Source organism: Phasianus colchicus, chromosome 1, assembly GCF_987193195.1.
Source record: "Phasianus colchicus chromosome 1, bPhaCol1.hap1.1, whole genome shotgun sequence".
NCBI lineage: Eukaryota > Metazoa > Chordata > Aves > Galliformes > Phasianidae > Phasianus > Phasianus colchicus.
In genome coordinates, this window is record NC_143436.1 from 89,179,671 (window position 1) to 89,194,321 (window position 14,651).

The following is a 14,651-nucleotide window of genomic DNA, read 5'->3' on the forward strand; positions in this document are numbered from 1 at the left end:
TTTCTATTAATTTCTAAGACCCATTTTTTTCTGAGGTTGTACATCTCTAAACTTAAGTTTTCTTTATGTTTTGGCAACAATATGGACATGAGATAGACTAAATGACAAGGAATTGAATTATTAGCCCTCTCAAAATGCTAAGGGAATCTGCATTTTGCACAGGCCTCTGAGAAGTATGATTTGTAGGTTAGAGGACCACTTGAAAACTGACTGAAATATGAACTAGAAAACCAAGATCTTTTTAAGAACTGTAACTAGCTTCTAAGCTAAAAAATAATAATAATAATAAAAAAAAACATAAAGGATATGCTTTGCAAATGAATCAAATGTAACAGACCACTATGTACATTAATCACTAAATGTTCAGGTGTTAGACTGAAGAATCCAAAATATCATTTCAATTTAGTATATAGGAGACCCACAGCTCTTTTTATTGCATGCTTTGGCTATTCTTTTGTGCATTCTCAATTGTGAATTTTGACTGCATGGTAGGTATGGAATAATCCAATTTTGCATAGCAAAACTTGGCAGGCTCCACTGAATTTTTCTGACTCAAACATAAGATGTTTAATTTTGCACAGTTTCCACATCAAACTTGAAAATTCTTTTTAGTGGACAAAATCTACAGCAAAAACAGATTTCTTTTTCTGAAGTTAGTCACCCATCCATTAAAATCAGTAATGAGGAGAAAATGCTATTAAAGTTAAAGCATGTTAAAAGGAGAAACTTGTACCACCTCCATTGGAACAAATGAAAGAACAACAGCTTCTATTGACAGTTGCTTTATTATAGGAAAAATCCTTTTAGGAGTCATTGGATTTCATGAAGCCATCCTGTAAAGGCAGTATTGTTGTTGTTAATCCCTCAGCTGGAAATCGGCGCTCAGGCTCTGTTCTGCCAACTACTTTCGTAGAACAGTGGTAAAGATTATGTATTTCTACTCAACTCTTTGCATCTCCTGCTAGAAGTCTTCACATTTGGGCACCCTCCAAAGATCCCCACTTCAGTAGTTCCACTTAAGAGTTCATTGAGCCAGAAACACTGGGCAAATGTGGTGGAATAAAGTTCTCAGCCATAAGCAAGTCTCACTTCTTGAGCAGAGCAAGTTGGTTCAGTTCTGAAAGATAGATGCTGAGATGGACGTCAACACAGTGTAGTCTATGCTGAAGATTTGATGATACTACTGTCAGCACACTGTGGGGATGCAGGAGCTGCTTGTGTATGGTTCAGCTGTTCCCTTGGGTCTGCTGGGAGGCATCAGTGCCTGGGAAAGTGATGGGAAAGAGAGGTGATGAAGGACTGGAGCAGCTCCCCCAAATTCTGTGCTCACAGACCCATCTTGAAAATCTATCTCAGCCTTTTTAGTGGGACCATAAAGCCTACTAGTGTCTGTGATTGCTCATTAGCTTATATTCATGACAGCTATTCCTAAGAAAGGGGACCTGTAGCCTTTGCTTTTAGCATGCAAATTAAGCAAAGTTTGGAGTTACTACACAAAATCACCAAATGCCAGGCTTTCATTACTGCACTTGGTTTTTCAGACTACAGTTTTAATTGAACTAATTATCACAGGCTTCCACAGGTATTTGAGGCTTTAACAAACCACTTTATAAGAATTCTAATTATGCTCCCACTAAAGGCAGCGACAAAAACACTTCAGTGGTGTGGGATCGGAGTACGTGTAGTGCAGATTATGTATTTTTCTTGTGTAACTAAATGATGACATAAATTGGCAACCAGTACAACAGGAAGCCTTAACCTCAGGTACCTGTGACTCATTTGCTTAGCATATGTAGATAGATAGACCCTCAAGTCAAGAATAGGTAAAGCTAATAAATAGCTAAAACAAAAGAATATCTAATTTAAGATGTCACTAAGAATAGCATCCTGAAGCTGTGGAAGAGGGATGCACCACATCTCACACTCACTCCAAGTGAGCTACCTGCCGGCATCAGCCCTAGTGCTGCAGAACCTCCCTGGCACAGCACCTACTGCAAAGGCATATTGAGATTCCATCCCACACTTGCTGAAGTATGTGTGTCTAATTTGGTCATGGCAATTAGAACTCTGTATGAATTAATAATAACAATCTTATTGATTTCAGCAGGATTACTTATCAAATCATCAGCTAATATGTGCAAATAAAGGAGTTTGCTGCCCAGAGGAATGGGTATGAATAACAAAAATGTTTAGATTGATTTGCGGAATCCAACTCTATAACCCAGAGTTAGGTTATGAAGCAGGTATGTTTTTATTCAGCATTTTGGCGCCAAGCTGGGTGCAAAGGGGATAGCTCCTCTGAGCTTGCACACAAAAATTTGGTACAGATATAGGCCAAACAAATCAATGTTTTTCCCGGAATTTGTATACATATTCATTACATTTCAGAGAACCCATCAGCATATGGTCCCTCCCTCTTGCACATGTGCTGTGGACAGTGGGGGTCTCCTTCTGGTGGTCATGGGATGAAGGCTCATTGTCTTCAACAAAATTAATCCGATCCTGACCCATTCCTTGTGTGATGTTTTCTTCAAGTTTACAACAGAGTTTCAAGATGTTCTTTTCTTATCTGGCCTCACATCCTGCTTACCTGCATTCCTATACAATAGTTAACCCTTATTTTGTCCTCTCTTTACTCACATTCCTATACAGTGGTTAACCCTTTTTATCTACTGCACATCCTGCTTGCTACATTCTTTTATCTTCGGCTTCCTTTACAGCTGGCCCATGTTTACCCTTCATCCCCTAACTCAAGATCTGGTTTCTTACAGTGTTTTACTGTGCACTCCTTTATAACCACTGTGACCATGGTTATGCAGTGTGCACAGACAGTCATTTCAGAATGTAGAGGATGGTGGCTTTTACACTGAAGAAACTAGTAACCTGTCTGCTACTGAAAAGCCAAGTGGGATTCGGATGTCAAGGCATGGGGTACCTTTGGGTGTCTGAGATACCTGTACAGGGCAGTCAGGTATGACCATTCCCTTGCAAGGGACAGCCCAGATGCCAGGCAGGGTGCTCTACAAACAGATCCATCATATAAAAATGGTTCCAGACTGTCTGGTTTAGCCACCTCAGCCTCTCCTCAAATATCTGCCTGTGACTCCTATTGTACTGGAAACACTATAAGATGCTGGGAAAGCAGCCAGCTCTCCCCAGCAGAAAAACGTACAGACAAAAGATAACAGCAAACTCCATCACACATTGCTCTAGAGGAAGAGTAAGCTAAGTTAGCCAGATTTTCAAAAAATGTGTTGTGGGTAATCTAATGAGGGATACAATACCTAAGACAGTAAAGCAGGAACACAGAGCAGTCAGCTCACAGCTCTTCACTAAGACCAGATCTTAGAGAGATACGTGCACCACCTGTCCTAAAAACATCGTTTGTGCAGACAAATTCCTCCATCTTCCCAAACAGGTCATTCAAGTGTCTATTTATCCTTAACACTCAGTGCCTTTCTCATTTTTTTATCAGCCTCACTTGCTGTAGTTTAAGTTCATATTACTTTTCTTAGTCCCAAGGCAGCAACTTGTGGAATATTTGGTAATTTATTGTGTAATCTCAATGTTGTAATCTCTTGTTTTTATTTTTTCTGCTGGGTCATGTTTCCTAGAAACCCACTCATAGTGCTTTCATCCAACCTCTCCAACCACAGACCCCCCTGGCTTTTCTCAAACTCATCTCTTGCTCCTTACTAAATCTGTTGTGAAGTATATGAGGCTAATTCGATCTCCCTGAAATGTATCAGTGGCATCAGAACACCGTATGGCTAATGCCAGCTGTCCCAAGTGTTTCACAGAGCAGTTACCGTCAAGAGAAAAGGGTATTTGCAAAAAAAAAAAAAAAAAAGGTAAAGCAATAAAAGCCAGACAGAAAAACCTGGACTAATGATCATTCTTTTGCACACTGTATCTCACAGCTGATATAAAAGTTCAGATTTCATTCTTGAAATTGTTTGGACTTCAAAAGCTGTGAACATTTTCAGTGAGAAGGGAAGGCTTCCAAAGTTTCATATAGTTCTACTTAAAGAAAGACCTTCATTTTTTCTTTCAGTCATTCAATATTTGGCTCTTTTTGTCTGATCTTGCATCTAGTTCGTAGTAAAAAATTGCAACCATAAAATTGGTTACTTCTTTCCCAGCTTGAAATTAGATGGCACTGTGAACTCAGTGCTAGTGCACTCACCTCTACAGGACCATCTGTTTCTGACAACTTTAATTTTTCATAGCCTGAAAATGAAGCATTTGATTGTGGAGGAAGCCTGTCTCTGAACTAGTGCAGTCTTCCTGCATCCATGGAAAAGCAGACATACACAGTAGCTTGAAGAGATGTGTGAACTAGCCTCATTCCACTCTGCCCACAAAAGCAAGTTGAAATTCAAGATAATACTATGTAAATGTTAATATTGTCAATAAGTAAGTTCCTCTGGGTGGAGAGAAGAAGGGCAAGGGAGGGGAGTATTTCAATTACAGACAAATCTGAACTGATAGACCATCAGTGTTTTGTCCATGAGCTCTCAGACACCAAAGTTCAAAACTGTCCATCTCTCTCCTGACATGAACTTCCAAACTAAACGAGTAGGAAAATTCTCAAAATGGATTGCTTTAGAAACACTTTAACATCAAGTATTTGCTCCTCTTGAACTTGCACTTGATTGATGTGTTGTACCTGCAGCAAATCATGACAATTAAAGATTTCCCTTCACACTCCAGTGTGGGTGGATAAATAAGGTGCATGTTATAATATACACAAAAATATGAGTGCTACTCTGAAAGCAAAGACTCCTGTTTTATTATGCTGACCCAAGATGTCAGGGGCAGATATTGGCAATATGACTATAGATGTTGAACCTTCCTACCAGTATTTCTATACATATTGCTGACATGTGACAGATGGCAGCAGAGGGGCAGTCTGACAAAATGACATCTGACTTGGGAGTGAGTGTGAAGCAAAGGTGCCACTGAATTCCCCCATGCAGGAAAAATAGCACCCACTGACATTCATTGACACTTGTTGAATGTTTATGGAGACCATAACCGTGGATGTGAGCACAGTGAGGTGGTGGGCAGTGCATTTCAATAGTGGTGACAGCTGCAGTGGGTCAACCCCATTGGTGCAGATGTTTATGAGCACAGCATGCAGGCTCTTGTTCATCGCTGGTGAAAATGCATAGCTAATGGTGGCAATTATGTTGAGGAATAGTGTTTTGTAGCTGAGAATTTGCTCTATCAAACAGCATTATTATGCTCTTTGTATCTGTTGTAGTTTCCATGGAAATAAAGAGGACACATTAGTTTTAGAGCAACCAATGTATTTATAGTACATACCTTAAAAATATCTTCATAGTGAACTACCACCAAAGAGTCGAAGGGTCATATTAATTTCTGGCATATTGTATGTTCAGATCAGCTGGAGAGATATTTGCATCTCTTCCAGATGAAATCTTAAAGCTGAAAAATTTTGGTACCTAGGAGAGCATTGCTGAAATAACTAGATTCTCTACTTGGCACTTTAATAGCATCTAAATGGCATATTTTTCATCTGTGAAATAGAGGTCTTTTCCACTGTTCTGGAAACATGGGATTCAAGGTGACTTCATGGGGTATTAATGGATGAAAGATCTGCACCCTGCTAACAATATTTCATGAGCAACAGTGTAGCAAATAATAGTCTATTACACTGAGACACCACAAGCCATTTGAAAAAAATATATTACTGGTTTTAACATCCCAGATTTAAACAACTTTCCACAGGCATATGCTTTGCCCACTTCAAAGCACAGCATGTCCCAACCATTAACTAGCAGCTACTTAGGTTTGGAAGTAGTGATGTCAGATTCCACTCTCCCCCCCGCCTGATGGCTAGTGAATGGTAAGGGTATTAGTATTTCCTCAATGTGTACAGAGGCATATGTATGGAGCATTTGTTTTCGTATGGGACACATTTTTCAGTCCACATAAATTTGAAGAAACACCACCTTTGAGACTCTGTGGTAAAACAAACTTGATTTTAAGCTGTTAAGCAAAGTTCTTGAGCATGGAAAGGGCACTCCAAAAGGCAAAGAGACCTGTGGAAGGTATGGGATAGCCAAAGTCCTGCTTATTAGGCAGCTAAAACCAGCTGATAGCCAAAAAAAAAAAAAAAAAAAAAAAAGAAAGAAAAAAGAAAAAGAAAAAGAAATTTTAAAATAAAGGGAAAAGAAAAGAGGATGTAAATAGTCAGTGATATTACAGCATCCCATAGGTGCTAGAGGTGCTGAAGGTAACAAATACCCTTTAGCAACACTGCTTCTGTCCCTGAGCAACATACACATTTCTGTATTACATCTTGGACAACCTCATTCTCCCTTTGGCCAGAGTTTTTAAAAATATCTTTCATGATTTTCCTCTTCCTTCTCCTCCTCCTCCTCTCCTCTTCTGTCCATCTTGTCTCTCTCGTAATTATATCATTGAAGAAATTTATGGCATACAATAAGGATAGGCCAGGGATTTAAGATGAGGTCACACACTGCTTTCTTCAAAATACACTGCCTTTAAAATTTATTTTCTTTTGCTTTTTCAGTTGCTAGATGCTAACATAAGCTTTTCAGTGGAAGCAGTATTAGATTGATCAACATTTTAAATGGAGTGAACCTATTCTGAAGAAAAATAGTTGTAATGACATGCATGATTTCTAGTGAAATCTTGTTCAGGCTTGCTCTCAAGGGCTTTCAAACTATTATTTAAGGGACAGATGCATTAGAACATGAAAGAAAATATCTGCAAATAGCTTGACTAATGATTTGTTTAAAGTTTGAAGTATGTTTCCAAGAGTCAAGGTCTTGCTGTTTATTCATTTTGTTTAACAAATGCTCCTGTTGTTAACTTCCACCAAAATAAATTGGCCTGCTAGCATTAGAAAAAAAATATCCCCTGTAATATCTACTCCCACTGATAAAGGGAAAAACTCTTTGAGTGCAAGCCCTCTGCTTTGACCCATCACAGGCTGAGCATTACACAGAAAATGGCAAACTTTATTGACATTTTGATGGAAGAAAATGACAGTTTATCTCTGATCTTCGGCAGCTCAGGTGCTGTTGGTATAACTGTTGTAATTTTATTCCTTTGAAGTTGAATCACATCAGGATGAGTAAAAAAAAAATGTGAGTTACCCTAATCCATATGGAATTAAGTAATTCAAGTAACAGTGCCAATAGCAGTCACTGATGAAGGACAAAAATTTATAGAAATTCAGAACGAAATTCAGAAATGTATTTTAGGTCAAATTAACTTTATTTTTATTTTTTCTCCTTTTTCCTGTCATTCTCCCTCAAGCAGAAAGAAGATAAAGGACTCTTCCTTTATCATACAATGCACAGTAAAAGACAGCAAAACCACCATCAAACATTTTTAGAAGTATAAAACACCACTATGAAGATTTTCTGGAGGGCTGACAAAAACACTGGCCAATATGCAACCCTCTAAGCAAACTCCGTTGCTCCTACCTTCTCTCTCAGTTAGATGGCACTGGGCTTTGCTTCTCTAGTACAGCCAACTGCACAGAGCAGTAACTTCTCTTTCCGTTCCAAGGCATACCTATCAGCAGCAAGAGAGGTTTCCTTTCAGAGGAAGCTATCTCTTTGTCTCAATCCTCTTTCATGTTGTAGCAAAAACCTTTGTGACCACTCAATTTCTGTCTTCATATTGTTATAGTTCCCTGCAAATTTCCACAGTTGTACAGCTAATTTATTCTTCTGGGCAATAAAATGCAGCAGGGAGACTCTTGGAAACATCCAGGAAGGCAGCATTTTCCCTGATTAAGTTAATTTTGCTTGGCATTTTCTTTTGCTCTTTCTCTCAGTGCACATGCAGCCTATTCCCCTGCAGAGTTCAGCATGAGCAGCAGCTTGTAGAAGCAGAATAACAGCACTTTGTCTGCAGCAGGAGCTCCCAGAGCTAGGTGCTTTTGCTTACACTTAACTGGGAAAATTGAGTAGGGAACCAGAGACCTGAATGAGGGAAAGAATATAAGGTATGAGTGGCAACCTCCTTATTTTAACACCTGAAGATAGAGCACATGCAAAAGAAAAAAGTGAGTTATTGAAAGACGTGTCTCAGAGGGGTTCTGTCCCACATTGACCTTTTCTTCCTGTTTTACACTTCAGTTATGCATTGTCGTTCTCATACCTGTGAAGTTACAGTGACTTGTCATGTAGTGAGACTAACAGCATCCCCACAGGAAAAAAAAGAGGAATGACGCTAGGCAGCCAATCCTCTGATGGAGGAGGTCATTTCTGTCCTCTGTTGGATGGATTCACAACTCACTGCTAGCTCATTCTATTCTTCTCTAGTTGGTATCCTGACAGGCAATGGGCAAATTACTCCCAACATCTGAATTTCCCTGATTGTGAAGGGAGGTGAGATTCATACATTCTCCCTTGGAGAAGTGTGTTATAAGGACTAATTAGTTCCTTCTTGTATAGCAGTTAGTAAAGCTGTTTTTGTTTTTTTGTTCTTTTCTAGGAGGACCAAATGCAATACACTAATGTTACTAAATTGATGTTTAACCTAATGGCTCTTCCCTAGCTGTAACTCTATCAAGGAAATAGAAGACACGTATCTCCAGTATATCTCTTTGAATCCAAAGCCAGTTGATTACTCCTATAATTGCCGGATGAGCCCTCAGTTATTTCCCATCATTTTCCAAAGATTCCAACAGCCCATGTTCACCAGTGTCAGCTGGACATGGTGTAAGCTGGTATCGCCCCACCAGAGAGGCCACACCAGGATACATCAAAGCCTGCTCCCTTCCTGGAAGCCCTTCACATGAGAGCCTCCTGTGAACACCCTGTGGTGGCCTGACTGCACACGTGAGACCAGACTTACAGTGGGCTAACCTGTCCCTGGACTTGTTTGGGCACATGCACAAGGGGTATACTTTCTTCTTCCTATTAGACACCTGAAGTTCACCCAGTTCTCTTAATACTACTTTGCCCCGTATCTCACAGTAGGCCCTTTTAACTCCTGTCTCTAAACAAGACACAACTTCCCAGCCATGGGCAGTTCTTTTAAATATAAGTGTAAAAGCTATGCTAGAGGAAATGGGTTTTGTACAGATATTTGATTATGAAATCAAACCATTTCTCTAGTGTTTTCAGTTTTGGCAATTAATGGATGGTAACAGTGGGTAATGGATGGTAACAGGCTGGGTTTACATGAATTAAAGGCATTCATTCCTGCATATGCTTTAATCTGTATTGAAAGTAGGGTGTTTTCAATTATAACATGAGCCTATGAGATTTTTTTCTCTTTAAAGCAATAGAGAGAAAAGCCTTAAACCCTTGAGGAATTGCTAAATGTAGGATTATACGTGAATGCCAAAATTATTCTTTCTTATGTTCACAAATGGTAACAAAGAGATGATTTGATGAGTAAGATCTCTAGTTCAGGCAACAGGAAACACCAGCTACAAGTTAAATAAAGGCATGGATAAAGAAATTGCTAGCTGAATTTCCCTGAAACACAGAAATAGAATGCCAAAAGCACAGAAGTCCAATAATGATTTGTGATCTCTGGTGCCAGAGAAAACCACTCAAAGAGTTGTCTTCTGACTGAAGAGAAAGAATGGTTCCTGTTCTGTTTCAGAGGAAGTCAAAGGACAGCCAGTACATCAGTACTTTCTTCAGAGTCCAGACGTACTTATAATTTCCAGCTGACATCTCACCATAGTGAGCTTTTCCTCCGCCATTGTTTGGGCTCTGGAAGGAGCAATACAAAGTGGGGACTAGAGTTCACTGATTCCTTATCCTCATACTTTCAGCTGTCTTACCACAAGCACCCTTGCTTTCATTCCCTTCAAGTCACTCTTCCCCATTAGGTGTCTAAATCTATTTCTTTGAGAAACAGTTAATTGCTCTAAATACAGTCTCATTTATCTAAATGTCTACACACAGCAGGGACTCAAAAAAACACACAGAATATATTCTTCTTTCAGCTTAGCACTTAGCAACATAGCAACTTTGTTATTTATGTTTCTGAAGGCTATGTTAGTACATGCAGATAGTCTAGGAAAACTCTCTGGTTTGAGATGGTGTCTTCTTTATTCAACTGTTGGAGTGGCTCTTTAGAAATCTAGATGATCTATTATAATCTGTTTAGAAATCTAAATATTAAGGATTTTTGTTTGGGATTTTTTGTTTGTTTTTATTTTGTCTCAAATCTTGTTTTTCTGTACAAACATCACTGCAGTGACCACAGAGGTGATAGTCTCTTGCTACTGGAAATTGTAGCAATGTAAAGATGAGCAGAAATTAGGTGTCCAAAAGAGCTCCATGTTATGCGGCATCCTGAGAACCTATTACTCATATAATACAAATAGCCTATAATGGATTTCAATACATAATGAAAAAAAGAATGTTTTTTGTTATGGTTCCTTGAACATATCAGTACCATATCTATTCATTCACTATGTCTGTAATTCCTATTAGTATAATCTTCCTCTTTTTTACTATCTGACCTTCTGTACACCTTCCCCAGGCAGTTTCTATTCAGTCTTTTCACTTGTGTCTGCTCTTCTTGTGTGGACAATGCTAAGAGAAAGTTTTGTTATAAAGCAGTGGTTCAAAGTTATGTTCCTGGATGACTGGCAGAAAAAAAAAATTAATAAAAGCTAAAAAAATATGATCAAAGGGTCATCAAGGCTTATCTATAAACCATGCATCAATACCTCAGTTACAATGAAAGAGAGTTTATTCATATCTAGCTTCATGGCAACTCCTTTGCTTATACTACTTTATAATTTGTTTTGCTAGAGTCTAATCAAAAGTGTATGTGTGAATCTAAGCTTTTTTAAATATCTGTGGTTATGAAGTGCTTTTGGAAAAGTGAAGATACTCAGTTTATTTGCAACAAATATTCCTATAAGCTTAAAACTCCAGGGGTGTTGTGTAGCCTCTCTCCTTGGAAATCTTCAGAAGAAACCTAGATATGGTCCTCTCTGGTGTCCCTGCTTGAGCAGGGCATCAGATTTGAGTTCCCTTCCAACATCAGCCGTTCCGCGAAACTAAAGGAAATAGAACATAAATGAATCCGACCCTGAATATCTATTAAGCATTGCTGAAAACAGAGAGGAATACAATTTTAGCATAAGAAATGTGCTTTTCTAATCTAGTTAAAAAAAAAAAAAAAAAAAGCACTCTGTGCCGTTATCACACTTCCATACCCTTGGTTCCTTTGTTTTCCTGATTTATTTACAAATGCAGTTCTGATAATTTAAAAAGCGAGGCTGTGGTTTGTGGTTTGGCTTACTGTGTTTATTTTGTTTGCTGGTTTGTTTGTTTTTTAAAAAAACCTTTTATTGACATTAATTGATTCAAATCCATACAATACTGTCACCAAGATATTTTCCATACAAAAAATTCTTATAAGATCTTCTTGTGTTGAAAGACTCAGCTGCTTTGCTAGAATTAAGGGAATATGTAAGATAAGTATTTTAATCAAGAAAGAGAAGGAAGGAATTTTTTGATCCTTTTTTGCCAGTTTCAAAATTCAGGAGTTCGGAATGCAAACTATTAGAAGAGTAGAGATAAATAAGGGCTTTTTCCAACTGTAGCAGAACAAGGAAATACATCTAAACTGATGGGAATATGTTCTGTGTGATAGTAATATCCATAAGAAGGACCAAAAAAATTATTACTGTAATGTTTCTCTTCATTTATTCTACCAAGTTAGTAACTTGTGTTAGGTGTCTTCAGCCTTAGTTGTAAGCAGTTCCCAAAACATGAAACAAGATCACCCTAATTGCTTACAAGGAATGTTCAAGAAGTTTCAATGCAAATTAGGAGTTTAAGGTGTTTTTGTTAGTATCTCTTTTCCTTGTTTATGCAATATAGTAAGCAACACTTTCCTTTGGCCACTCTTTATGCAGCTTCCCTGTGTAGAAAATAATCTCTTTACTGTAAACACAGTCTCCTGCTATATGTTTAGTGATGTCTAGCACAATAGTTCTCTCATCTGCTCTAGAAAGCCTCTGAGAGCTATAGCTGTCCAACAGAAATAGAGAGGAACTCTTCTTACACCTCTGGGTTTTCTGATATGAAAGTGAGAATATTTTACCCAGAGCTGCAGAAGATCAAAACTCAAATAGTATATTTCTTTTAAGGGAAGAAAAATCTGCACATATTTCATCCTGGGGTTTGTGGGCCTGGGCAAGGAGTTGCACTTTTTTAAAATAAAAGCTTAAGAAAAAATGCTCTGGACTCCACAAACAGTAATACTAGAAGGTGTAGTAATTATTGAGACTGACAGCTGAAATGGCTCATTCATTCTTGCAGCATAGGCCCACAATGTTATGAGCTATCTCCAAAAACAGATCTTTTACATAATAATGGAATCTAACACTGTTCTACAACAGTCTGTCACAGATTCCAGAAGAAAGCTGTCTGCAGCTCCCTGATATTTTACACTGCTTGGTGAAAGCAATTCCCTTGAAGAGCAAAGGAAGAAGAAAATGAGCAGCGGGTCCCACAACTCATCTCAAGTTTTCTTTGGTGACTTTCTTCCATTTCTTTTTCATGAAGTCTTTGACAAGCAGCAGCAGTTATAAGATTTTCATTTCCTGGAAGACTTCTTGCCAGGCTAAACTAAAAGCTATTTTTTCTTTACTTTTTTTTTACTTTTTTTTTTACTTTTTACTTTTTCTTCTTTTTTATGATAGTTGCACAACATGACTGGAGAGATTCATGACCTACTTTTCCAAAACTGTATATCAAGCTTTGTATACTTTCTGATATTCAGTAGGGAGTTCTCTTCGGGACAGTTTATGTTAGTCTTCCCATGGCAGAACTGTAAGTCAAAGTATAACTCAAGTTATAACTTGAGTACAAGAGAAATTTTAATATAGTCCTCAAGGAGTAAGAGATTACTGAGTGTCAGTGAACAGGTTTCTGTGTCTTCAGTAAATAAAGTCCAAATTGAAACAAAGAGACAGTCTCCTTTGCCAGTCACTTGCTCAGGGCTAAGAAAGCAAGGTTTAGCAGTAGAACAGGTCAAATTGGGAACTGTGGGAAAAGGTCATGTGAATCCACTACATTTTAGCTAAGTAAGTACAATTAGACACAGAGACTAATCATTTTATAAAATGCTGACTAACCCTCCCCATCTTCAATGCTCTTTCATCACCTGTGGACCAAGGGGACATCTGACAAATACCACAGTATCCCAACAGTTTGACTGTGCTGTGTCAGAATGTTCCCCAGACAGAGCTGTTCATCAGATCATTGGGTGGCAGCACTGACATTTCAGTAGATGTTTTTAATAACGTGGGTGAAGGAGACCCATCATCAATAGCGCTGACATTTCAAAGAGCTATCATCTCAGGATAAGCCAGCTCTAAAACTAATCTTTTTCCCGTCCTTCTCCATCTACCCTGACAAATAAAGCTGCATGAGTCAGATTTTTAAACTCTGGTAGTACCTAAACAGAAGTATACAGCACAGAGAAACCCATATAGGACCCCATAAGCAGCCAATTCAGATTGATGCCCTTGGTTCCTTGGCAGACCTGGTTGTTTCATTCAACATGTGGCTTTGGCTTTGGATGCACACTCCAGCACTTCCTCAGCCAGAGGGCAAAAAGATTCCCTCCTGTGAGGCTGATAACTAACAGAGCATCTCTCAGTCCAGCAGGGCCCTGCCCACCCCAGCATATCTGACACCCTGCTGATGGGGGATGACAAACATTGCTAACTGATTCACTTTGTGATTATTCTGGTTGCTCTTCTTGGGTACTTAAAAAGGGCAAAAAATAGGACAAGAAAGCTTGAGAGTTTTTGTCATTCACTGCTTCCTCCACAAGAGCTTTTGCTGACAGCTGAATTTTCATTTTGTGCCTGTCCACTCAAAATTTAACCAATATTTTGAAAGATGAAAATTATAACATTTCATCTGAGAGAAATTTAAATAGAATGGTCCACTGTTTGTTTGTTTGTTTGTTTGAAAAAAGTCCTCTTTATAATCTTCTGCCACATTTTCCCCAACACAGCAAATAATTTTTAATGATTAAACTAATTTCTTAATAAGTAAAATAATTTTGCAAAAGCCATGGTTTTGGTTTTAAAAACAGACGACTTTATATTTGTTTTGCTTACTGTAGCATACAGTTCTACTTAAAGGAATTGAATGCTTCTCTATTAAAGTTCTTCCCATAGGGTAAATCTTTAAAGGACTATACCCTTAAAGCAGAAGGCATATTTATGTCATGCAAAAACAAAAAGGCTCTTCTCTAATGTTCCCAAGGCAACTCACCTGAGCTGAACCACTGATAGTAAGTTTTTCTAAATACAACCTTACCGATCTGCTGCAGTCTAGAAAATGATTTTGTTTTTATTTATTTGGAGGAAGATGAAGAAAGTTCTGTTAAACCACTGAGCATGACTCATGATCATCTACCTAAACTGCTTCACAACCTCTTCTGTGCCACTGATGCAGTCATCCCTCTCTTCAAGGGAGGCTGAGACTACAGCAGCAAGACTACATGAAAACATGTGTGTGACAGTGAATACACACTGCAGGCTTGTGCAAGCACACGTATATCCACCCAAGCATAATGAAAATGCACTCAGAATAACTTCTTTATATTTGTTTTTCTTATGTTGTTTCTGCCCAATCTGACTT

At 38.4% G+C, this 14,651-nt stretch overlaps 1 long non-coding RNA gene across 9 annotated transcripts in view; it reads left to right on the forward strand.

Annotated features, from left to right (window-relative positions):
- The window catches only part of LOC116242308 (uncharacterized), a 346,694-nt gene that overhangs the window by 311,225 nt on the left and 20,818 nt on the right, over positions 1-14,651 (forward strand). The gene's annotated exons all lie outside the window — the stretch shown is intronic.